The 23,923-nt window shown below is 46.4% G+C and overlaps 1 long non-coding RNA gene across 4 annotated transcripts; it reads right to left on the bottom strand.

Annotated features, from left to right (window-relative positions):
• Nucleotides 1-967: 967 nt before the first annotated feature.
• Nucleotides 968-18,133, bottom strand: LOC103662674. Of its 4 annotated transcripts, none has more exons than XR_005837113.1 (5): nucleotides 16,172-18,133; nucleotides 9,844-9,979; nucleotides 9,641-9,746; nucleotides 3,333-3,520; nucleotides 968-2,309 (listed from the first exon to the last, which is right to left on the bottom strand). It is a non-coding gene; the product is annotated as an uncharacterized LOC103662674 (long non-coding RNA). The 4 variants fall into 4 exon arrangements; XR_005837115.1 differs by having other exon boundaries at nucleotides 968-1,847; XR_005837109.1 differs by having other exon boundaries at nucleotides 16,245-18,133.
• Nucleotides 18,134-23,923: the final 5,790 nt, after the last annotated feature.

The following is a 23,923-nucleotide window of genomic DNA, read 5'->3' as shown; positions in this document are numbered from 1 at the left end:
TTACTCCTTTGGATCCACAGCCTGTCGATGTCCATTAAAATTTGGTTGCCGGGGCGCCTGGGCAGCTCAGTCAAAGTCTGCCTTCGCTCAGGTCATGATCCCGGAGTCCTGGGATCTAGTCCCACATAGGGCTCCCAGCTTAGTGGGGACCCTGCTTCTCCCTCTGCCCACCACTCCTCTGCTTGTGCTCTGACAAATAAATAAATAGAATCTTAAAAAAAATGTGGTTGCCGCACAATGCCTGGTGCCACACGTCTGAGCTTGACCTCCGCATGCCCTACTCTCGATGAACACCGGTGTCACTGTGTTGGGAGACAACTTCATCATGACACTAGTATCAGCTTCCCGGAGTAAGCCTTCGCATCCCACACCAAGCCCCACAGAGTGGCCAGGTGGGGAACGGGGGTGGAGCACAGCCCTCCCTCCCCACGCTTCCCTTCCCTGAAGTGTCCTAGCTGCCTAGGCAAGCACACATTTCTCAACCTGCCCATGAAACCAGTTTCCCCAGATCCTTGCAAAATGGTTCCTACCTATTAGGTGTGCCTCCCCCATCTACTTGTAGAACAAAAACCGTCTGTCAAGAATAGAAAAGTGGGAATAAATGCTGTTGAATGTACATGAGGAATCCTATTCTACTTTTTTGTATGTTGAAAATTCATTATCATTTCTTTAAAATTTAGCATCTGGGTGGCTCAGTGGTTAAGCGTCCAACTCTCGGTTTTGGCTTGGGTCGTGATCTCAGGGTCGTGTGATCAAGCCCTCCATCAGGCTCCAAGAACAGCTGAGTCTGCTTAGGACTCTCTCTCCCTCTCCCTCTGCCCGCACACTCGCACCTCCGCACTCACACACTCTCTCTCTAATTAATTAAATAGAAACAAGGCAGCTCTTCCCTGGGGTGCCTGGCTGGCTCAGTCAGTAGAGCATGAAACTTCATCTCAGGATCGTAAGATCAAGCCCCATGCCGGGTGTAGCGATTACTTGAAAAAATAAAATACAATCTTAAAAAATAAATAAATAAAGCAGTTTGTTCTCAAAGTAGATGACCTTAGAAGTACACATAGGAAAAAGTCCCTTGGCTCATTATCACTAAAAACAAATTCGAAAGTCTGCACAACTACAAAATCCTAAATGCCTGTGTGAGGGCAGAATAATTTTCCATCTTCCCTTCTAAGTTCTTTGGCTAGTCTAATAATTAAATTAACATAAGGCAGATAAACAGGAAATAAAAACCAAATTTAATTTCGTACGTATAGGAGCCCCATAAAAATATGAGACCCGAAGGCAGTCAGGCCATTGAGGCTCACATGCCATCCTGAGCTGAGCAAAGAGATGGGGCTGGGGCTTCAAAGGGGAGGAGGGTGATTTGCAGGAAGATAAGAAGAGCAGATGTTTCCCAGGCAGATGTTGGCCCTTGGCGCTGCCATGTGGGTAAGTCTTTCAGATTAAAAAAAAAAAAAAATTATCTCTGGTAATAACTCTCTTTCTGGGCCAGGCTCCCCATCTAAGTTTCTTTTAGGCAATTAAGGAAGAGGTAAAAGCTTTTCTTGAGTTTGCTGAGACTCGACTGCCTTCAGATCAAAATACTCTACATGCCAAAGTGCACATTTTGGGGCGGCGTCTTCTGTTCCCTTCAATCCCAGCTTTGAAACTTTCCCAAGAAACCTCACAGTTCATAAGTTGAGTTGGTAAAATGTCCTATCTCACTGAACCGGTCTCTTAGTCCAGAGAATAGGCCAGTTCAATTAAACAGTTGTGTCTTGTGTCTCATTTTAGGAGGTGAAAATGCAGGTGGACTCCCAAAGTTAGGTCTATTGTGCAAGCAGTCAGATATTTAATAAGAGGCATTTCTACGGAAACAAAAGAAAAACAATGGTTAATGATTGGAGAAGATTATACTCCCAGTTTCTGAGTTCTGAAGGCATCCAGTTGAGAAGATGTCTAGATATCTGGCTCCAAACTTCTTCAGATGGAGCGAGAAAGGGCAGTGGCAACCTGATAGATTTCTGGTTGGCAGTCTGAATGTCTCTGCTGATCTTTCTGAGTGCCACGAAGGCATAAAGATTGTCTGTACATGAGCTGTGGTGGTGATTTCTTTGAAGTTTATATCAAGTTGTCCAGCTTTAGCTTGCTTGTATGGCTTTGGGGAAAGAACAGTTTCAGTTCTCAATGATTCCAAGTCAGAAGGGTCAAAAAAGTAGAAGACTAGGTAGGGTGCCTGGCTGGCTCAGTTGGTAGAGAGTGAGACTCTTGATCTTGGGGCCAAGGGCTCGAACTCCCTGTCAGGTGCAGAGATTACTTAAAAATAAAATCTTAAAAAAAAAAAAGTAGAAAAATGATTTCTCAATTCCTCATGTACATTAACAGTCAGAAAACTGGAAATGTTAGTTTGAATAGCTGTAGCCTAATACTGGGGGAAACTAAAATTCAGGACCCAGGACAGTTTACAGGTAGAAACAAAACCTGAAAGACAATTAGCAGGGCTAGAATCTGATATCCACAAGGGTGTACTATAGTTTCCATTGAAACATAATTTTCTTTCTAGAGGCACACCCATTTCTACCAAAGACAACCACAGTAATTTGTTTGCAAATTAAGTCCAGTTTGAATAACTTGGCCTTATTATTTACTTAAGTACAGTCAAGAATAATGATTGACCATATAGGCTCTCTCTTCTTTGCTGGAACTTTTTTTTCTTTTCTTTTCTTTCCTTTTCTTTTTTTTCTTTCTTTCTTTTTTTTTTTTAAGATTTTATTTATTTATTTGAGATAGAGAATAAGCACGGGGTAGGGGGCAGAGGGAGAGGGAGAAGCAGACTCCTTGCTGAGCAGGGAGCCCAAACTGGGGCTCAATCCCAGGACCCTGGGATCATGACCTGAGCAGAAGGCAGATGCCCAACAAACTGAGCCACCCAGGTGCCCCAGCTGGAACTTTTCATAAGGAATCACATATTGGACTTTTAAAAGCTTCTCAAGGCTAAGAAGCCACCATCAAACTTTGCCTGCAATATATATAGATTTGGGCAAATTCTTCTTTTCCTGAGGTCCCCAAAGTATCCTAAGTTTCCTGAGCCTGCCAGAAAGTGACCTTCTTGGGGCGCCTGGGTGGCTCAGTCGTTAAGCGTCTGCCTTCGGCTCAGGGCATGATCCCGGAGATCTGGGATCCAGCCCCATGTCGGGCTCTTCTGCTGGGAGCCTGCTTCTTCCTCTCCCACTCCCCTTGCTTGTGTTCCCTCTCTCGCTGGCTGTCTCTCTCTCTGTCAAATGAATAAGTAAAATCTTAAAAAAAAAAAAAAAAAGAAAGAAAATAAAAAGAAAGTGACCTTCTTTACTTACCTGGTTAAACTGCTGGGAACCCTGTAAGCCAGGTACCAGGCCAATTTTTCCAAGGGCCTTTGTTGGCTCTATAAAGTCAACATTAGCTCCTTAAAGCCGTTTGATCATATCTGAATCAATGCATTTTATTCTCAAATATGACATTCCAGTGAAAGCCTTGGTAACATATCCAATGTTTCCAATTATGCCTGTTACAAGGAGAATAGATTCTTACTGAACTCAAGCAAATAAACATACTGTCATAAAGAATATTTGCTAAGTTTCCCAATTCTGGAAGGATCAGGCAGGGAGAAAAAGTAAATGTTTCAACTTTGTTTACAAAGGTACACTTCACCAAACTGCTGTTAAGTCATAGTTAACTTAAGAAAAAAGAGAAAAAAGTTTCCTTAAATCTGGAAAAACAAAACATTAAAGAACCAACAATATTTCAAATAGAAAGTCATAAAAAATTATAATCATCCTCTTCAGTTCACTCAGTCCCATGCTAATTTTTGTTCTGCTTCAATTCAGTTTTTCCATTAGGTCTAGAAATTCTTACCCAGTTCAGTCTTACGATCTTAAAGTTAATCAGAAACCTATCTTTGTCTAAGTCCTTTCCATGAATTTCCTTGAAGATGAAGCACTTTTGCAAGAACACTTTTGCAAAAGCATCAGCGTAAAACAGTAACTCTCTGTAAATGACAAAGGTGTATAAATGACCACGGTTAAAGATCTAAGGAGAGGGGCGCCTGGGTGGCTCAGTGGTTGGGCATCTGCCTTCCACCCAGGTCATGATCCTGGGGTCCTGGGATCGAGCCCTACATGGGCTCCCTGCTCAGTAGGGAGTCTGCTGCTCCTTCTCCCTCTGCTCCTCCCCACCTCATGCTCACTCTCTTGCTCTCTCCTCTCTCTAATAAAGAAATGAAATATATTTTTTTAAAGGTAAAGAAAAACCTTTTACAATCTCTTATGACCCAGAGCAGACCATTAAATAGTTCAGGAAAACTTTTTTTTTCAGTAAGTAAAAGAAAACTAAGTTCATTTTACATAAGTACACTATTGACATTAAAGTTTATTTTTAAAACCCTTATAATAATAATAATTCAATTTTAGCCAGCTTGATTACCCAAGGTAAAATTCTCTCTCCTCTTCTCTCTCTCTCTTCCCAACTTTCTATACCATTTTGTCCTTAATTCCTCTTTCCCATTCTGAAATAACCAGTTTTACTTTAGGACAAATTTACTTTTTTTTTTCCTTTGACAAAATGCATCTTTCTGTCTCATACCTCTTTTTTTTTTTTTTTTTAAGATTTTATTCATTTATTGAACAGAGAGAGAGACAGAGAGATAAGGAACACAAGCAGGGGGAGTGGAAGACGGAGAAGCAGGCTTCCCACTAAGAAGGGAGTCCAATGCGGGGCTCAATCCCAGGACTCTGAGATCATGACCTGAGCCAAAGGTAGACGCTTAACAACTGAGCCACCCAGGCACCCCTCATACCTCTTCTTACCAAAAACACATCTTAATTTCCTTGCATAGAGAGTTATTTCCCTTATTATTTCTCGTAGTTTTGTTTTTTTTTTTAAGATTTTATTTATTTATTTGAGAGAGAGAGAGAAGGAGAGCATGAGCAGAGGGAGAGGGAGAAGCAGACCCCCCCCCCCCCGAACAGGGAGCCCGATACAGGGCTCAATCCCAGGATCATGACCTAAGCTGAAGGCAGATGCTTAACCAACTGAGCCACCCAGGCGCCCCCGTAGTTTCTTTTTCTTTTCTTTTTTTTTTTTTTTTAAGATTTTTAAAATTTTTAAATAATCTCTACACCCAATGTGGGGCTCAAACTCATGACTCCAAGATCAAGAGTCTCATGCTCCACCAACTGTACCAGTCAGGCACCCCTATTTCTCATAGTTTTAGTGTCATTTATTGGAATTCTTAATGATGAGAAACCTGAATTTCTAGTGAAAACTAAGATGTAAATTGTTATACTAGAATTTAGACTGGCAAATTTATAAATACATTTCATAATTTCTAAAAGCATACACTTTTTTATAGTACAGTTTTCCAATGTAGTACAAACACATCCAAATACCTTTTAGTTTCTCTGTAATAAGAAGCAAAATGTAGATAAACCCATGTTCAGTAATTAATGTTTTAAGATTTTATCTTACTTGGAAATGATCTAGATATTCAATGAATTTCCGTCACTTAACTTAGTAAGACTCTAATGGTGGAAGTTATCAAGTGATTTTGGAAGGTTTGGGTTTTTTTAAGACTTATTTATTTATTTTAGAGAGAGAGCACAAGAAGGAGGGGCAGAGGGTGAGGGAGAGAGAATCTCAGGCAGACTCTGCCTGAGCCCGATGCAGGGCTTGACCTCACGACCTGAGCTAAAACCAAGTGTTGGACGCTCAACCAACTGTGCCACCCAGGTGTCCCTGATTTTGGAAGGTATTTTTAAGTATACACAGCATAGAACCTAATTATGGCTGAAAAGTTCACCTAAAAGTTCTTATTCCAATTACATCTATCTCAGTCACTGGTTCCCAACAATTATGCTTAGACTACTCGCAAGAACTTTGTGAGACGTTAGATAGAGTCAGCCATCCTCCCAAGCTATTTTTCTTGCTGACAAATTTTGTAACAGAAATAGCTTGAATTTTTTGACTAGTAAACCTAGGTAGAATAAAAGTTGTATGTCTGCATTATATTTAATTCTGAAGACGTGTCTATATTTTTTTTAAGATTTATTTATTTATTTGAGAGAGAGAGAGAGAGCATGATCAAGGAGAGGGGCAGAAGGAGAGGGAGAGAGAGAATCTCAAGCAGACTCCCTGCTTAGCCCAGAGCTGGATCCCAGGGCCCTGAGATCATGACCTGAGCCAAAATCAAACGCTGGCCGCTCAAACTGACAGTGCCCCTGAAGACGTGTCTATTTTAATTAAACCAATCGATTTAAACTAGCTTCAGTTACTGAATATTTTCCCAGATCATGTGAACTTGAAAAACATTTGAATTTGTTTCTATTATATTTCTGAGGGTTTAGGAACACTTAGTTCATATAAGTGCTTATTTTAACAAATTGAATAGATCTCTTTTGCAAATTAATATTGGCAATACCATCAGGAAGTAGAAAAATATCACACATCTGCAACATACAAATACAGACACACACAAACACAGACAAATACAGAGACAGTATAGCTTTCATTCTAAAATTTTAGCCATGAGTCAGGTATGATAATTACAAAACTCACTGGTTTATGAAAGAACAGTTAGATCCAAATTTTGTTTTGGCTGTTGAAATAAGTTCACCTGCTCATATGGGTAAAGCTTTTTTCTTTAATTTTTTTCTTTTAAGTAATCTCTTCATCCAACGTGGGGCTCAAACTCACAACCCCAAGATCAAGAATCGCATATTCTACTGCCCGAGCTGGCAGGTGCCATGGCTAAGGCTTTTTACTAATATTTGTGAAGAGGACATTTAAGATATTTCATTAGCCTAATTTACAAATAGTTCCTTTTTTATCCTTTTGATAGGAAACCTCTCCCTAGGAACACCTGGCTGGCTCAGTTGGTAGAGCACGTGATTCTTGATCTTGGGGTCATGAGTTTGAGCTCCGTGCTGAATGTAGAGCTTAAAAAATAAAAATCTTAAAAACAAAACAAAACAAAAAACCTCTAAAGTTTGCATTTCAAAAAACTGGTTATCAGGTCCTAGAGAAGATGGAATAGAAAATCTATACCACATAGGCATAGAGAAAGTATCCAAGTTTTCTCCAAGAAGTTTGGAGTATATTTCCCTCTTACCAAAGGTCTAGAGAAATTATTATTTAAATTTTCCTTCCTTCTTTTTTTAAAGATTTTATTTATTTATTTGAGAGAGAGAGCATGAGAGAGAGAGAGATCAAGAGCAGGGCGAAGGGGTAGAGGAAGAAGCAGACCCCCCACTGAGCAGGGAGCCCCATGCAGGACTCCATCCCAGGACTTCAGGATCATGACCGAGCCAAAGGCAGATGCTTAACTGACTGAGCCATCCAGGTGCCCAGTTTTCCTTCTTTTTCTTAAGTGGAGGACAATTCTGTCTCCAATATCCTAATCTTTTATAATATCTGCAAGCATTTTGAGATGAATAGGAGAGCTCTGGGGGATGGTAATGATAGGTGGACTTTGAATTGTTTCTAGAGCTGCATTTCTGGTTTTACAAAGATTTGTAAGGAAAGGACAGTTGCTTTTTTTTTTTTTTTAAGATTTTTATTTATTTCAGAGAGAAAGAGAGAGAGAGTCCCCACCAGTGGGGGGAGGGTTAGAGGGAGAAGCAGACTCCCCACTGAGCAGGGAGCCTGATGCAATGCAGAGCTTGATTGCAAGACCCTGAGATTGTGACCTGAGCCAAAGGAAAGACCCTTAACCAACTGAGCCACCAGGCGCCCCAGGACAGTCACTTTGAACTCAGAGAATTGGGTTGAAGCCTAAATGATATTGACGTGCTGATCCACCCAACTACACTATCTTAAATTTGCTTTTTATCCGAGAGATGTCCAACTAAGATGGAAATCGAAAGATTTCTGTGTTCTAGAGCTTCAGGGTTTAACGCACTATGCCTTTGTGAAGTCTGTATAAAGTACTTTAACAAAGGCTTTCTTTCTGTGTGCACAATTCAACCTCGGGCCAGTTCACCTTAGGGGTAAAAACCTTTACTGTTGCTTCTGTCCGTCCCTGAACGTCATTTCTAGGAGCTCCTAGGAGAAATTCTGGTCATTTGTTTACTCCAAGAGGGGGTTTTCCTCAGGGATCCAACTGGCTTGTCTGTTAACTACAGTATAATTACAGGTGGAAAGAACACCCCTTAGCAGCTAATCAAGGTCCCCGTGAGTGGGGTTTTGAATGGCAAGTAATCTTTCTAACTCTTCTTTACATTTAGTAGGATATTCCGGAAGTGGAGGGAGAAGGATTTTATTATCATTTAGAAGTTCTGCTGCTGTCTCTGTTTGCATGCATTCTTTGTGGTCAGGATCCAGGATATTTCCACAAAAGACACTGCATAGGAAGATCTGAGGCTGGCAGAGCCCGACTACAGAGCCCTGGAGAGTAGGAAAAGTTGTAAGAAAGAGCAAAGTGAGCCCTATATCCTGCCCCCCCTCCCCACTCCCCCACTCCCCTTCTTCTGCTAAATTCACTTCCTGGCCCTCAGCATTTCCATAGGTAACCAGTACCCTGGGCCTAGAGATCAAGTCAGACCGCTCTCTGTAAATCTCAAAGGAAAGGGAAGCTAAAACAGGCAGATGGGGCAGGTTTTTTGAGAAGGGGAATTTACGTTGAATGTGGACTTTAATTTTTGTTCTAAGTCTAATTTCTGTTCTTTCATCTCACTAAGGGAGTCCCTGAGGCTAGCCGTTATATTCCTTGGTGTCCTCTTTTTTTTTTTTTTTATTCGACACAGATAGAGACAGCGAGAGAGGGAACACAAGCAGGGGGAGTGGGAGAGGAAGAAGCAGGCTCATAGCAGAGGAGCCTGATGTGGGGCTCAATCCCATAACGCTGGGATCACGCCCTGAGCTGAAGGCAGACGCTTAACCGCTGTGCCACCCAGGCGCCCCTTGATGTCCTCTTTTTAACTGTTTTTTCCATAAGAAAAAAAAATTGTTTTTTCCATAGGTGCCAATAAGACAATTGTTAGAAGAGATCTCTCTAAAATTTTCTCTTTCAAATACAGCCAATTAAGAGGATCCATTATCTGGCCATTGACAAATAGGATCTTATATTAATCTCAATAGTGACCAGTTAAATCTTTTTATGGTTTAACCAGGGATGCAAGAGGCATCCTAAAAGAGGGTGCAGAGGATTCGATCCTCACAAGATCCAAGAAAGTTCACTCCCATAATTAGCCTAAGAAAGCAAAGACCTTCAGTGTCACAGGCAGTAAGAACGGTGCAGTAGAAATGGTGGCTCTGGTCTCCCATGAGAATGTGAGACACCTCCAGTCACAGACCTGCCATCTGTGACACCAGTCAGGAGCTACTGGTATGGGACTTCACCATCCCCATCCCCAACAAGGTATGCTTATGGACCGGAACTCCTCAAGACAAGCTCCCCTGAGAGCTGGCTCAGTCAGACAAAGCCAGTGCTGCTTTTCAGCTCTGGAACCTATTCGGCTGTATGCCAAGGCATGCCAGTACATGTATCTTCCAGTGAGAATATTCTCCCTGGTCACAAAGCCAAGCTCTCAAGACATGGAACAGGACGAAAGGAAAAAGCTCATAGGGGCTATGATTTTCCTTCTCATGACAAAGGACACAAAAGACAGAGACCAAAGGAAACAATGACTACCTCTGGGAGAGAAGGGATCCACAGATGCAAGAGTAGTCATGCCACGTCTTCACCAGAGTCGCCATACTCAAGGAACTACTTCACACAAAGACGGTCTCCCGCTAAGCTGAATTTAGGACAAGGAAAGAGGACTCTCACCACGCTCGCTTCCCCTGGATCCTCCAAGTGGAGATCCAGGAGACTGATCTGGTAAGAATTCTTACCTTCTGTGGCTCTCTCAGCGGCAGCAGCCCAGGTGGGAGCAGAGTGTCCAGCCAGTGAAGGTCCCTTTGCAGGTCGCCAAACTGTTGGGTGGGACATTTTTCCTTCTTTCTTTCTAGTTCTTTGGCTGCTCAAATACTTCAATTGACATAAAACAGATTAATAGGAGAAAAATAAATTTTATTTTGTACGTACGGGGGCGGGGGTTGAGGGGCATCAAAATATGAGACCCAAAAGCAGTCAGGCCATTGAGGCTCACATGCCATCCTGAACTGAGCAAGAGATGGGGCTGGGGACTTCAAAGGGGAGGAGGGCAATTTGCAGGAAGATGAGAAGAGCAGATGTTTGCTAAGCAGATGTTGGCCCTGCCATGTGGGTAAGTCTTTCAGATTAAAAAAAAAAAAAAACAAAACTTATCTCTTGTAATAACTCTCTGGGCCAGGCTCCCCATCGAAATTCTTTTAGACAATTAAGGGAGAGGTAATTGAGTCTGCTGAGACTTGATTGCCTTCAGGTCAAAATACTCTACATGCCAAAGTGGCACATTTTGGGGTGGCATATTTGGTTCCCCTTCACCTAAAAAATGGTGTAGAATCTGCTATCTTCATTTCCTCTTATAATCAGACCTGGTTGTAATCCCAAGTTTTATAAGTAGCCATGTAGCCATTTGGAAGATTCTGGAATAAACGGCAATGTGCTAATCAGTGGGGAGTTCTGCATCTGCCAGCCTATTTTTCTTCATAGGAACAACTGGACTTTAATATCAGAACTTTTCTAAGCCCTTTCAATGTATAAACTCATTTAATTCATCAACCCTATGAGAATTACTACTGTTATCCCCATTTATGAGAGGAAAATGAGGCACAAAGAAAGTGATTTGCCCAGTCACACAGCCAGTGAGGGGAGAGCCCAGGCATCTGAAATGCCATACAAAGCACAGTGCTTCTCACACTGAGACCGGGCATCAAAGGCACTTGCTCGCATCACAGATATACACACCGTCCTCTCAACAATCTTGTGACTGATAGCCACACAAGGAATATTATTCAGCCATGAAAAGGAATGGGGGTACAAATACATGCTACAACCTTAGTGAACTTAAAAACATTATGCTAAATGAAAGAAGCCAGATACAATGAGCACACATTTTGGATTCGGATTATGAAAAGTCCAGAATAGGCAAATACATAGAGACAGAAAGCAGATTAGTGGGGGGGTGGGGGCTGGCAGAAGGGGCAGATGATGAATGACTGTTAATGAGTCTAGGGTTTCTTTCTGGGGTGATGAAGTGCTCTGGAATTTGTGTGGATGGTTGCTCAACTTTGTGAATATGTTTTAAAACTACTGAATTATATACTTTAAAAATATTTTTTTATTAAGTAAACTCTACACCCAATGTGGGGCTTGAACTCATGACCCTAAGATCAAGAGTTGCAGACTCTACTGACTGAGCCAGGCAGGTGCCCCTGAGTTATATATTTTATTTTTTAAAAAAGATTTTATTTATTCATTTGACAGAGAGAGAGAATGAGGGAGTACGAGCAGGGGAAGCAGCAGGCAGAGGGAGAGAGAGAAGCAGACTCCCCAGTGAGCAGAGAGCCCGACGTGAGGCTTGATCCCAGGACCGTGGGATTATGACCTGAGCCGAAGGCAGATGCTTAACCGACTGAGCCACCTAGGTGCCCCTGAGTTATATATTTTAAAGGGGTAAATTTTACAGTATGTGAGTTATATGTAAAACAAAACAAAACAAAAACATGGTCTAATGAGAATACTTAACAATTCAGTAAACCAAACCTGGAGAAGAGTAGTAGAATATACCACCCTCAAATATGCCACATTGGCATAAAGATTATTTTGAGTGGAAGGCAATTAAGAAACCGATACAAGAAAAACTCTGGCCCTCCTCTTACTTGCCTAAAAGCAAGACATAACTTTGCAGAGGTGTCCCTACTCCCCGCTCTACCGGGAAGGAGAGAAGTTAATCACCAGAGAAAACTCCAGACCATTATCAGCCTGGAGATGGCACCAGAGGAACCCACACGACAAACCTTGTCTACCATTACTCCCCCCGTATACATACCTTCCCACAATTTGCCACGCTAGAAACTCAAAGTCATTTTCCTTTGTCACTTCTCTAAAAATGTATTGTTCTTTTATTAATATGCAATAATACGCCCAAGTTCTAACCACTCCTTTGAGTTACTCATCACTGGCTGCTCCCTTGTGTATGTGTGATGCACTTTTTAATAAACCTGTTTATTTTTCTCTTGGTAATCTGTCTTTGGTAGTCTAATTTACAGGGCTCAGAGAATTTAAGATGGGTAGAGGAAAGATGTTGTTTTTCTTCTCCTATACTCCCACAGAAATCCCCATGGTCTGGCTTTTTTCTGTGTCTCAGTTCCTATCTCTCCCACCCTTTAGCTCCCATGGCCTTTGTGGACTTACTCAGTTGTTCAAGTTTAATGTATCTCTTTTCTCTTCAGAGTCTAAGAGAAGGCTAGGCCCAGGTGAGGCATCACTGCATCCAGGAAGCCTTCCTGTCTTCTGCCTAAGGCAGGGCCACTGCCACCTTGTGTAGCACCCACCATCTTACACTCACCACCATGGTCATTTGCTCAGGGTCTGGCTTCCTCAATAAACTCTCAGCTCCATGAAAGCAGGGATGGGTTGTTTTGTTCACTATTTTTTTTTTTTTAAAGATTTTATTTATTTATTTGACAGAGATAGAGACAGCCAGCCAGAGAGGGAACACAAGCAGGGGGAGTGGGAGAGGAAGAAGCAGGCCCATAGCGGAGGAGCCTGATGTGGGGCTCGATCCCATAACGCCGGGATCACGCCCTGAGCCGAAGGCAGATGCTCAACCGCTATGCTACCCAGGCGCCCCTGTTCACTATTCTATCCCCTGCCACCAGCACCAAAACAGAGGAAGCACTTACACATCCACTGACCAGAGAACACAGGGCCTAGACACAGAGAACACAGTGGGTTTCAGAGAGTCCTGCTGCTTTGAGAGGGCAGGGCTCCTTCCCTTGCAGGGTCCCAACTGACATCAAGACCCATCCTTCTGGACCTTTCAAAGATAGGAGGGGTACCTTACATGGGTCCATGTCACATATGCCCTTTTATTATTTACTCAGATAATACATGTGCCTGATGCATCAAGCAACCACCTAACTTGTTTCTGAAGTGAATTTTCAAACTTCTTGATTTAAAGTTTTGAGCAGTCTTTTTTTTTTTATCATTTTCTTTTCTTTCTTTTTTCTTTTTCTTTCTTTTTTTTTTTTTTAAGATTGTACTTATTTGTCAGAGAAAGCACAAGCAGGGGGAGCAGCAGGCAGAGCAGGCAGAGAGAGAAGCAGGCTCCCCGCTGAGCAAGGAGCCTGATGCAGGACTCCATCCCAGGATCCTGGGATCATGACCTGAGCAGACGGCAGCCGCTTAACTGACTGAGCCACCCAGGAGTCCTGTATCATTTTATTTTCATCATGATAAAGGTACTCTTTAATCCCCATCCCCTATTACCCCCCTCCCCCACCCCCTTCCCTCTGATAACCATCAGGTGTTTTCTATAATCAAGAGTGTTTCTTGGTTTGTCTCTTTTCTTTTGCTTGTTTGTTTTATTTCTGAAATTCCACATGAGTGAAATCATATGGTACTTGTCCTTCTCTGATGGACTTATTTCGCTTAGTATTATACTCTCTAGCTCCATCCATGTCATTGCAAATGGCAAGATTTCATTCTTTTTTTATGGCTGAATAATATTCCATTGTATATAGATATCACATCTTCTTCATCCATTCATCTGTTGATGGACACGTGGGCTACTTCCATAGTTTGGCTATTGAAATAATGCTGCAATAAACATAGGGGTGCATATATCCCTTTGAATTACTGTTTTTGTTTTTTTTGGGGGGGGTAAATACCACTAGTGCGATCACTGGATTTTAGGGTAGCTCTATTTTTAATTTTTTGAGGAATCTCCATATTGTTCTCCACAGTGGCTGCACCAGTTTGCATTCCCACCAATACCACGAGAGGGTTCCTTTATCTCCACATCCTCATCAACACTTGCTTCTGAGAATTCTTAGGATGTTTAGGGTAGAACTGAGCACAAGTCTATGATCAGCAGGGAACTATATTAATATTTTCTCAAAGACGACCAGCTAATTAATCCTGACACTTCCTTGACACAGAACAGCAATGAAACACAGTCACGATCACTTAATTATTGAGCACCTAATATGATCCTGGCACTTTACAAATATCATCTCCAACCATCCCCCCAAACTCTGCCAGGACATATTCTTATCCACATTGTATATATGAGAACACAGAACCAGGAGATAAGTAACTTGGCAAAGGCACAAGCTAGTGTTAAAGTATTTTCTTTTACACGATGTAAGGAAAGGCAATTATCTAGAAAGCTTTTCAGTCACTGGAACTTTTTGATTTTCTAGGAACATTTTAAAATGCTCATTAGGAATTTGTGATTCAATAGAGAGGGAACAAGAAGACAGGGTATTTCTGTGTGTGAGAGCTGAAATCATATTCTGGTTCCATTTCCTACTTTTTCCACTTCTAAAAGTAAAAGAGCATAGGGCTTCCTCACACTAATGAAGTAATAATGAATAAAAGTAAACGACTTACACTACACAGTAACGAAAACCCAAATCCGTATTGCAATAAAAGAAACTAATCAAAGGACAGTCTGCTTTACACCAGCAAACTAAAAATGGGATAAGGATTTTGAGACACAGGTGAATCCTTAAAGGATTAATAGTAATGAGGGATGTGCACAGCCCTCACCTGTTCAGAACAATCTTTCACCAAGCAAGAGAAGCACCTACCGTTTATCAGCTAGGTGTTGGGATCTCTATATTGTTAAAGTTTTTAAGACATAAAAAGACAATCAGAAACATAATAAATTCCATGGAAGCTGAGGACTTGGGAGACGGAGGGTGCAAGGCCTCAATTTGGATGATGCATCTATTTTGCTATTAATTGATTAACTTGGCCCAGACTTCCAGCCCTAAATCTCAGGAGCTTCCACTGTAAAGGACGAGTTATGCTGGGCCTGCCCTGTCTTAAACTGACCCAACTCTCATCAGTGAAAATACCTTTCTCATAGGCCTAAATAGGCTTGGGCAATTAAAATAAGGCAATTATTACCGGAGAAACTGCTACAGTAGGAAAAAAGAGAGAAATAAGAAGGCTTTTCCTCCTGACTCCCCAAAATGATCATGAGTCAATTGACTTCTCCAGGATCACTAGAGGCCTACATTCTAGAGTTGGGGTGCTTTTCAGGCATCACCTAGTGAGGTCTCCTGGACCTGGAAGGGTCCTGCTGCCCCAAGGACAGCCGGGAAGCGGCACTCCCAAGGACCCCTCGGAGGCTCTGAACCTCTTCTATTTGCCAAACCACAGCTGTTAATCAAGATGCCATAGGCCGCATGTAACTTGAACCAAACTTATCTTTAAGATTTTGAGACAGAGAGTGAGCATGAAGGATGGGGAGGTGGAGATGGGCAAAGGGGGAAGCAGCAGGCAGGGAGCCCCACGCCGGGCTTGATCCCAGGGCACTAGGATTATGAACTCAGCAGAAGGCAGCCGCTTAACCAACTGAGCCACCCAGCCACCCCGAAACCAAACTTAAGACAGAGAAAAATACTGGCGGGAACCAGGCCAGTTTATTAAATGGTGGTTGTCTTAGAAGGTGGGTTTACTACTTTTCCTATTTTCCTTTAAGTGCTTTTGTGTATTTAACCTCTCTGTGCTTATTTCTCCATCTGTACCTGGTTAGGAAAATTATAGCACTTAAAACAGGGTCTGGTATGTAACTATTCAGTGAATGCCAGCGATCCTGACTTCTTTCGAAATTTTCTTCTAAGAACATATATTATTTGTAATATGAAAAATACTTCTGTTAAGGTTGTATTATTGTTTTTTAACAAACATCCCTTAAGGGAAAATAATTTACCTTTTCTGCATCAGTGTTCTCACTCCTTCCCAACCCACATTCCCAATCTGAAGTAGAAAGTTTCAAACTATTGTAATTTGCGGAGGTATCTGTTTTTTCTTCTTTACATCACATTCCAAACTATGAAGAGTTACATAGACCACCAGCTCCCGCGGTAAAGCGCGCAGACGCAGGAAAGAATTTTGCAGAGAGAAGGCCTCGGGCTTTCCCCGCGGCGAGTCTCCCCTCGCCACGGGGAGAGAAGCACCCAGTTCCGCCATTACGGCGCGCGAGGGAAAATGGAGGCGCCGGACCTCCCCGCGGAGGCCGGGAGCTCGGCGCCTGCGCGCTGCGCGCCCGCTCGGCCCCACCTCGGCTGGCGAGGCCGTAGCGACGGTTGAGGAAGGGCGAGGGGAAGGGAAGGAGCGCCGCACAACGCCCCACCCGGCGCCCGAGCGCGCTGTTCCGGCGAGCCCGGCTCCAGCCCGGGAGTCCGCTCCAGGCCGCTCCGGACCACTAGCCGCTCCGAAAGTGCGGGCCGCGCTCCGTGCTTTCCCTCCAGCCCTTTGTGTTCCGGCGCGCGTCGGAGGGAACGCGGGAACGCGCGCCGTGCCGTGCGCCTGCGTGAGGGGGCGGGACGGCGCGCCCTGTCGGGAGTCGGGAGTGAGCGCGGCTCTTGGTCACCCCGTTCCGCCCCGCCCCCAGCCGCCATTTCGTGCTCAGGCGCGCAGGGTGTCCGCATGATGGACGCCCGGAAGCCGGGACAACAAAGGCCCGAGCGCAAGGGCTGTTCGGCCTGCTCCTTTTTCCGCTGCTCGTGGGGCGAAGATGGCGCCCAGACGCGGAAGCTGTGCCCTAGTATAGGGAGAAATGGTTTCCTCTACCTCTTACGAGTGGGCCCGCGAGCTGGCCCGGAGGGCGGGGGTTGGCATCCGCGGCCTCATGTGTGCACAGCCCTGGGGTGTGCATCTTACCATGTGTGCGCAATCTCGGGATAGTGCACTTGTCCCAGTATGCCCAAACTTGTGTTTGCACAATCTGACATGCACGAACCGGTGGGTTTCCACGTCGTCCTGTGTGCATCATCTCGAGGATGCTTCCACCCGAGTATGCGCACAATTGTGTTTGCGCCGACTGGCTGCCTACATAGGTCCGTGTGTGTACGGACTCGTGTTTACACGAACCCGAGATGTGTACAGGTGCGTGGATTCATGAATCTGGTGTATGAACCAACCCGTGTTTGCTCTGGGGTGTGTTTACCCACCCGTGCAAGCTCAGCCTCCTGCAGTCTGGAGCACCCGTGAAAACTATCACGTTTCTGGCCTGCTTGGGATTCTTCTCCCCTTAACTGAGTTTACATGCAAAGCATAACCACCTGCCTGCTACTCTATGCTATTCTTAACCTTTCCTCTATTCTTTCCTCCCAGCTCATTGCGCTCCTGCCGTGGCCCCCACTTTGCAATGGGGTCAGGGACAGTGAGGGGCAGCCCGTGAGAGAAACAAAGAAATGGGCAGTAAAGGGCAACACGAAGGGAAGGAGGCCCCTGCCGCGCAAGATTTAAAAAAACTTCCTGGAGGAAGTCATGAACCAAGACCAGGGCCTGGCTACAGAGGGAATCAGGGGAATCAGTTTCTCCTCAGGCCTGGGAACTTTGTTCTAGGGGACATTTAACAGGAGATGCCAGCAAATTCATATTTGAGAGGATGGAGTTGAAGCAGAAGAGGGAGGTGTTAAAGAGGGTGTGTGCAAAAGAGGCCTATTTGTGGGGCACAGGGGACAAGAGAATGGGGGAAGAGGCTCAGCAGGGAAGTGGCCTCCCCAGGGAGGGAATGGGGTAGAAAAGCAGGATGGGGGACTGTGGTCTCCCCAACTGTTTACACTTCCTGCTGTTTCTAGCTCTTCTGTGTTGAGCACACCCCTCTCCCCAGGGGAGAGACAAAGACTCAGGCCCCAGCTCTGACCTGGCTGGGTGCCTGGGCAAGCACCTTTGTCAGTGGAGATGGAGGGAGATAACTGCCTTAGGAATACTGCAGGCACAGAGTAAGTATCCAGTAAACGTGAGATGTTAGCATTTATGCCGACTGACTTTAGAAGTTTCGTAGTCCTGCCCTCCGTGTCCTGTTATCAAAAAACCACCTCTTGGTGTGCCTTTCATATAGTTATGAATATTTTCTTGTTATGCTCGCTATTCCTAGGTACATTTTAAAGGCATAAAAGTACATCACCTCTGGGGCACTTGGGTGGCTCAGTCAGTTAAGTGTTTCTGCCTTTGGCTCAGGTCATGATCTCAGAGTCCTCAGATAGAGCCCCACATGGGGCTCCCTGCTCAACAGGGAGCCTGCTTCTCTCTCTCCCTCTGCCCCATGACCCTCCCACCCACTTGTGCTCCTTCTCTCTCTCAAATAAATAATAAATCTTAAAAAAAAAAAAAAAAAAAGGAAAGTACATCACCTCTAACGTATCTCTCCACATTCCCATTGAGAACCCCTCTACAACAACCTCAATATGTTATCGTTGTACTCTTATTTGAATGTGTCTCATGATGGAGAATGGGCCACTTCATAGGACAGCCTTTTTGGTGAAACATGTTATATTTACCTTTATGAGGCCCAGATCTTTGCAATCTGAAATGAAGGCTTTTTATTCTACCACCCAAGAGATACTTTCTGAGCATATGCTGTGTTAGGTTTGTTAAGGCTAGGCATATAGCAGTGAAGGGGAGCAAAATATACTACCCCAAAATATGCCTCTTTAGCATACTGATTATTTTAGGCTGGCTATTTTTCGGAAACAGACACAGGTGAAGCTATGAAAACTGAGAAGTTACCCTTTTGTAAGAGACATTTACATTTATAAGGGAAATCTCCATTTGTAGGGGTGTCTCCCTCACTGTATCAGGAAGGGGAGGATGATTCCTAAATCTCTGGAAACTCATCAATGGAAAAGACAACAATTTAAATCTACACAACAAACTTACACTTGTTTACTGTGCTTTGCTGGTAACCTTGCGTAATTGGCTCCCTACCCCCAGCATCTTTTGTCTTTAGCTGAAAATGGTATTTAAGGCAATGGCTTTGGCCATTTTGGAGACTTAAGTTACTCATGTATATTTTTGTTCGTTTTTCTCTTCTTAACCTGTCTTGTATCAATTTAATTATTAGGCTAGCCAAAGAACCTAGAAGGGAGGAAGGAAAAACTTCACGACCCCTGCAACAGCCAGACATAGTTCCTGCCTCTAGGAGGTCACACCCAAATCGCAGGATACCAGGGTTCAAGAGCAAATAGCTTCTTCACACCTGATATAATGCTGAAAGTCTATATAGTGTGGATGACAGCCCACTGGGCTGTCCCTATGCATCCTGAATTAAAACTCTAAGGACGGGATGCCTGGCTGGCTCTGTTAGTAGAGCACAAGACTCTTGATCTCTGGGTTGTAGGTTCGAGCCCCATGTTGGGTGCAGAGATTACTTAAAAATAAAATATTGGGGGGGGGGGACTCTAGGGAGCTGTGGAAGTATGGACTGGATGGGTGCACAACCACCCACCCCCACAGGGAGCGACCTTGTCAAACCCAGCCTCCCTCTCCCACATGCTTTCCACAGTTGTCCCAGTCCTGGGCATGGTCCATAGTCCTTGCTACTGGGGGTGGGGAGAACTGAGCGCATGATCAGGAGCACCAAGCACTTCATTTAGAAAGAACCACAAGGGGCCTTCCTCAGAAGGGGGCTGTGGGCTTGGAGGAACCTCCCCCCCGCCCGGGGTTGCCTTTAGGGGTGGGGGCCATCTTGCTGAGCCCTCTTGGCAGCCACTTCTGGGCAGCCCTGCCTGCCTGGGAGGTGGGGCCTTGGGGATAAATGGTCATTGTACCAGTGTCACTCAGGCAAGGTTGACACACCATCACTTTAATCCACCAGCAGGGCCGCAGGCTGGAACCTTCTAGGAAACCAAGCCTGAGATGTGATCTCATTCAAATCTGTGTAACCTGGAAGTAGGTGAGGTGGTCCCACGCCCTCTCCTCTGAACAGGCAGGTTGTACTGGATCACTGCTCTGCGTTTCACACTTTTCCCAAAACCAAGCATCTGGATGATATCGTTCTCCCCAAACGGCCCTTTCTTGTAGTATGCTCCAGATTCCAGCTCCCTGGCCTCCCAGCCCCTGAGCAGAGGGCCAGAACAGCCCCCTCTGAATGCTGTTCTGGGTGTGGAGTCAGTGCCCAGGAAACACCTGGTGGGGAATTTCTCTAGCTCCCAAGAGTAAACCACAGAAACCTAGAAGGCACCACCCTTGGCCAGCTTCTTACCTCCAAGGGTCACATTTAAGAGAGGAGGGGTCCCTGGAGAAATGAGACCGTTTGCAGGAGAATAAATGCGACCTTCTGCCTGCCGACTTCCTGCAGAGGTCTGTGGGCTTGTTCAGGGACTGTGTAAATAATTTAATGGAAAACTCCAGAAGGGAGGCTGTCCACGTGAGCCTGACCTTGCCCGCCAGCAAGCCAGTTATAAAATGTTTCCCCTCTAAGGAGTGACTGGGCGTCAGGATGCCTCGGTCACCGTGCAGAGAAATAAGACATTGCTCTGGACTCCCGGAGAGGGACAGCTGGCCTGAGTGTGCCAACTTCGAAAGGGCGGGAGGGATTTCTTCAGGGACACCAGCCCTCCAGGCCACCCCCGCGGCTCAGGTCTCAGACTCCAGGGTCTGAGATGGCAAAGCCAGGGTCCCGGTGGCCCCCCAGACGTGTCAGCCCCCCCCCCCCAGGGTAGCCCGGGTCCCTGTCGTCCGCCGGCGCTGGGGCGGAAGAAGGCTTCCGGCCCACCCAGCCAGGCAGGGCGACCCCCTCGGGCCGCAAGGCCGGCCGCGCTCACCCCTGGACCCCCCTACCTCCCCCACCCCGCGCGCTCCGGCCCCCGCCCGCCCCCTCGCCGCCCTCCCGCTCCGCCTCCCCTGCCCGCGGGCGGCTCCTCCCGCCGGCGCCCGCCCTTGCCCTGCCCGTCCGGGAGACGGCGAGCGGGGAGGCAGGGAGGGAGGCGGGAGCGAGCGGGCCGCTGCCCAGAGGCCGCGCCGCCCAGGCGCAAACATTTCCTTATGTGGTGGCTCCACGGGGCCGGGGCGGCGCCCACGCTGCTGGGGACGGCAGACACGCCCGGGGCCTCGCGGCCACCCTGGCTCTCGGGCCGCTGCCGCGCGCGGGGACCTCGGCCTCATCTGGTGGACGAGACCAAGAGGGAAGGCCCTCTGCCCTGTTTGTCCCCCGGAGCCTGTCCCTCGTTCCCCTAGAAGGAAGTGGTCACTGCTTGTGGGCCAGACCCTCTCTCCCCGAGTTCCCCTGCGTTTGTGGGAAGGTGGCCCTGGGCCGTGACGTTCAGGCCGAGACCTCTCAGGACTGAAGGGGCCAGGGGTGGGCTGCCTGGAGGGCTGCCGGGTCCCCTCGCCGGGCCCCTCCCTGGCCCCTCCGCACAATGCAGCACCCTCATTCGCCTTGGGAGCTATATTTGGCCATGGAGGGATAACAGGGTGACTCATGGGAGGCATGGCCCAGGGGTGGGAAGTGGAGGAGCTGCTTCACTGGAAATGTCGCGGCTTTCTGTTCCAAGCGGGCTCCAGGCTCTAGCCCTCCAAGAGAGCTTGACATCGAAACTTGGGGCCCACGGGCTGCCTTCCTGCTTTAAGGGCAGGTCTCCAGAGCCTGATTAGTGCACCCCGGGCTCTGATACGCCCCCACTCGAGCTTCCGAGGTGTCTGCTCTGACCCCCTGAACTGTCCTGGATTCTCAGGCCAGTATCCCTGCCAATTATAACCTTTGAGCAGACTTTAACATCGACTAGGGCAGGTTCCCTATGGGATATTTTTTAAGTGGGGCTTTTAGCAAGAAGTTTGCCAACCTAGTGAATCTCTAATTGGTCTAATTTCAGAGAGTATAATTTGAGGCTGCATCTGAGAGGTAATCCTGGTCTGGGAGGCCTTTGCATGCAGCACCCCCTCCACCAGGCTGAAGGAGAAGAAACTCTGCTTGGCTCCCAGCCCTCCCCACCAGCTTCCCCGTGACTCCCATTCCTCCTCCTGCAGCCCCTAGATTCCTGGCTCCCTGGGGTCTGTCCTTGAGTCACGGGGAACTCATGCCCAAGCTGCCTTCCCGTGCCCTGCCCTTACTACCCAACACCAGAAAATCATTTCCAGCCTCAGAGCCCCCTCAGCCCCAGCCCACTCACCCATCCTTGTTCAGTGGGACAGAAGGATTCCAGCCCCCCCGCCCCCGTTAGAAAACCACTCTTCTATAAGATTCCAGAAACTGAAGTAAAGAATCCTGTCAAGGACGCCTGGCTGGCTTGGTTGGTAGAGCGTGCAACTCTTGATATCCGAGTTGTAAGTTTGAGTCCCACATTGGGTGTAGAGATTACTTAAAAATAAAATCTTGAGAAAAAAAAAAAGATAGAAAAGAAAGAATGAATCCTGTAAGGAAGAGCACAATGATCATCCTTGCCCAGTGCGCTGAAACAGTACATCAGTGGACAGACTGTTCGGTTTTAAGATTCTCTTTTCACACTGGGGAGAGGCCCCCAAGGATCTGGAGGAGGGAGATGGGGAAATGGACGCTCAAAAGCAGGAGACACTGTAATCCATACACTAATAAAGTGGGCAAATCTTCGAGTAAGAAGGGATCATAGTGGTCCTCTCTCTCACTGCAACAACCTTAAACTACCTATTTATTTGCCAGAGAGAGAGAGAAAGCACGCGCGCGCGTGCACACAAGCAGGGAAAGCAGCAGGCAGAGGGAGAAGCAGGCTCCCTGCTGAGCAAGGGAGCCTGATGCGGGACTTGATCCCAGGACCCCGGGATCATGACCTGAGCCGAAGGCAGACACTTAACCGACTGAGCCACCCAGGTGTCCCGGTGTGTTCTGTCTTATATAGAATTGAAATCTGCTTTTTTAAATGTCCATCTCCATGGTCCTTGTGTGTCTGTCCACGCGTTCTGTGAAGGCAGGGTCCCAGGCTCCCAGGAGCGTAGCCGTGTTCAGTGAATATGTCCTCGGAATGAACGATGAAATAATGAATGTTCACCCAAGTGTCGTCCTCTCTGGGATAAGCCACACCAGCTTCTCCCACCATTCCACATATGACACTGTTCCTAGAACACTCCTCTTTCTTCCCACTCGGCTCCACATCCAGGTTCTAAGCAGTAGCATGTTCTGTGCTACCTGACCCTGCGAGACCTTGTTCGTGCCCCCTGAGGCTGCATCTCTCTCAAAGGCTGGTCCTTTGTGTGGCACAGCTGGAACTTTATTGTATTTTTATTTTTATTTTTTTAAAGATTTTATTTATTTATTCGACAGAGATAGAGACAGCCACCGAGAGAGGGAACACAAGCAGGGGAGTGGGAGAGGAAGAAGCAGGCTCACAGCAGAGGAGCCTGATGTGGGGCTCGATCCCATAACGCCGGGATCACACCCTGAGCCGAAGGCAGACGCTTAACCGCTGTGCCACCCAGGCGCCCCACTTTATTGTATTTTTAAAAAATATTTATTTATTTTATTTTATAGAGTGAGGGCGTGAGCATGGCTGTGGGTTAATCCGTGTTTGTTGGCTGATTCCTGGATGGCCTGCAGCCAGGGAGCCATCCTAGGCAGTGTCCACACTTTGGACACCTGTGCCTCCCCATCCCCTTTGCAGTTTGGGGCCAGGGCAAACTCACACCTCTTGCATCAGTTTGTGGATCTGATGAGGGGTGGTGAGAGGAGGCTGTGGCCCTGAGGCTGCCTCCCATGGACTGGAAGTCTAGCTGGGATCAGGCGTGGCCTCAAGTTGCGGACTAAAGGCCAGTAGAAGGTGAAGTCCACCAAGTACCCCCAGGAAGGACCGGGGGCCTCTGCCCAGAGAAGTGTTCCTCCCCTGGAGGGACTTTATGCTACAAAGAGTGTCCACTCTCCGAAATGACCCGCAGGCATCATTCCAAGTGGTCATGTGCTCCATGGGGTGGTGCAGTGGTGGGAGCTCTGGCAGGGCCAGGCCAGTGGGGGGAGGGGCATGAGGTGGGGGAGGGTCCTTGCTCCTGCTGTATCCCATGGCAGGATCATTGTGACAGAGAGGAAACCCCAGAAACCAACAAGGGGGGGGGGGGAAGGAA

The sequence above is a fragment of the Ursus maritimus genome, unplaced genomic scaffold, assembly GCF_017311325.1.
Source record: "Ursus maritimus isolate PB19 unplaced genomic scaffold, ASM1731132v1 scaffold_1, whole genome shotgun sequence".
NCBI lineage: Eukaryota > Metazoa > Chordata > Mammalia > Carnivora > Ursidae > Ursus > Ursus maritimus.
The sequence above is the reverse complement of the archived record's forward strand: the minus strand, read 5'-3'. Positions and strand labels throughout refer to the sequence as shown.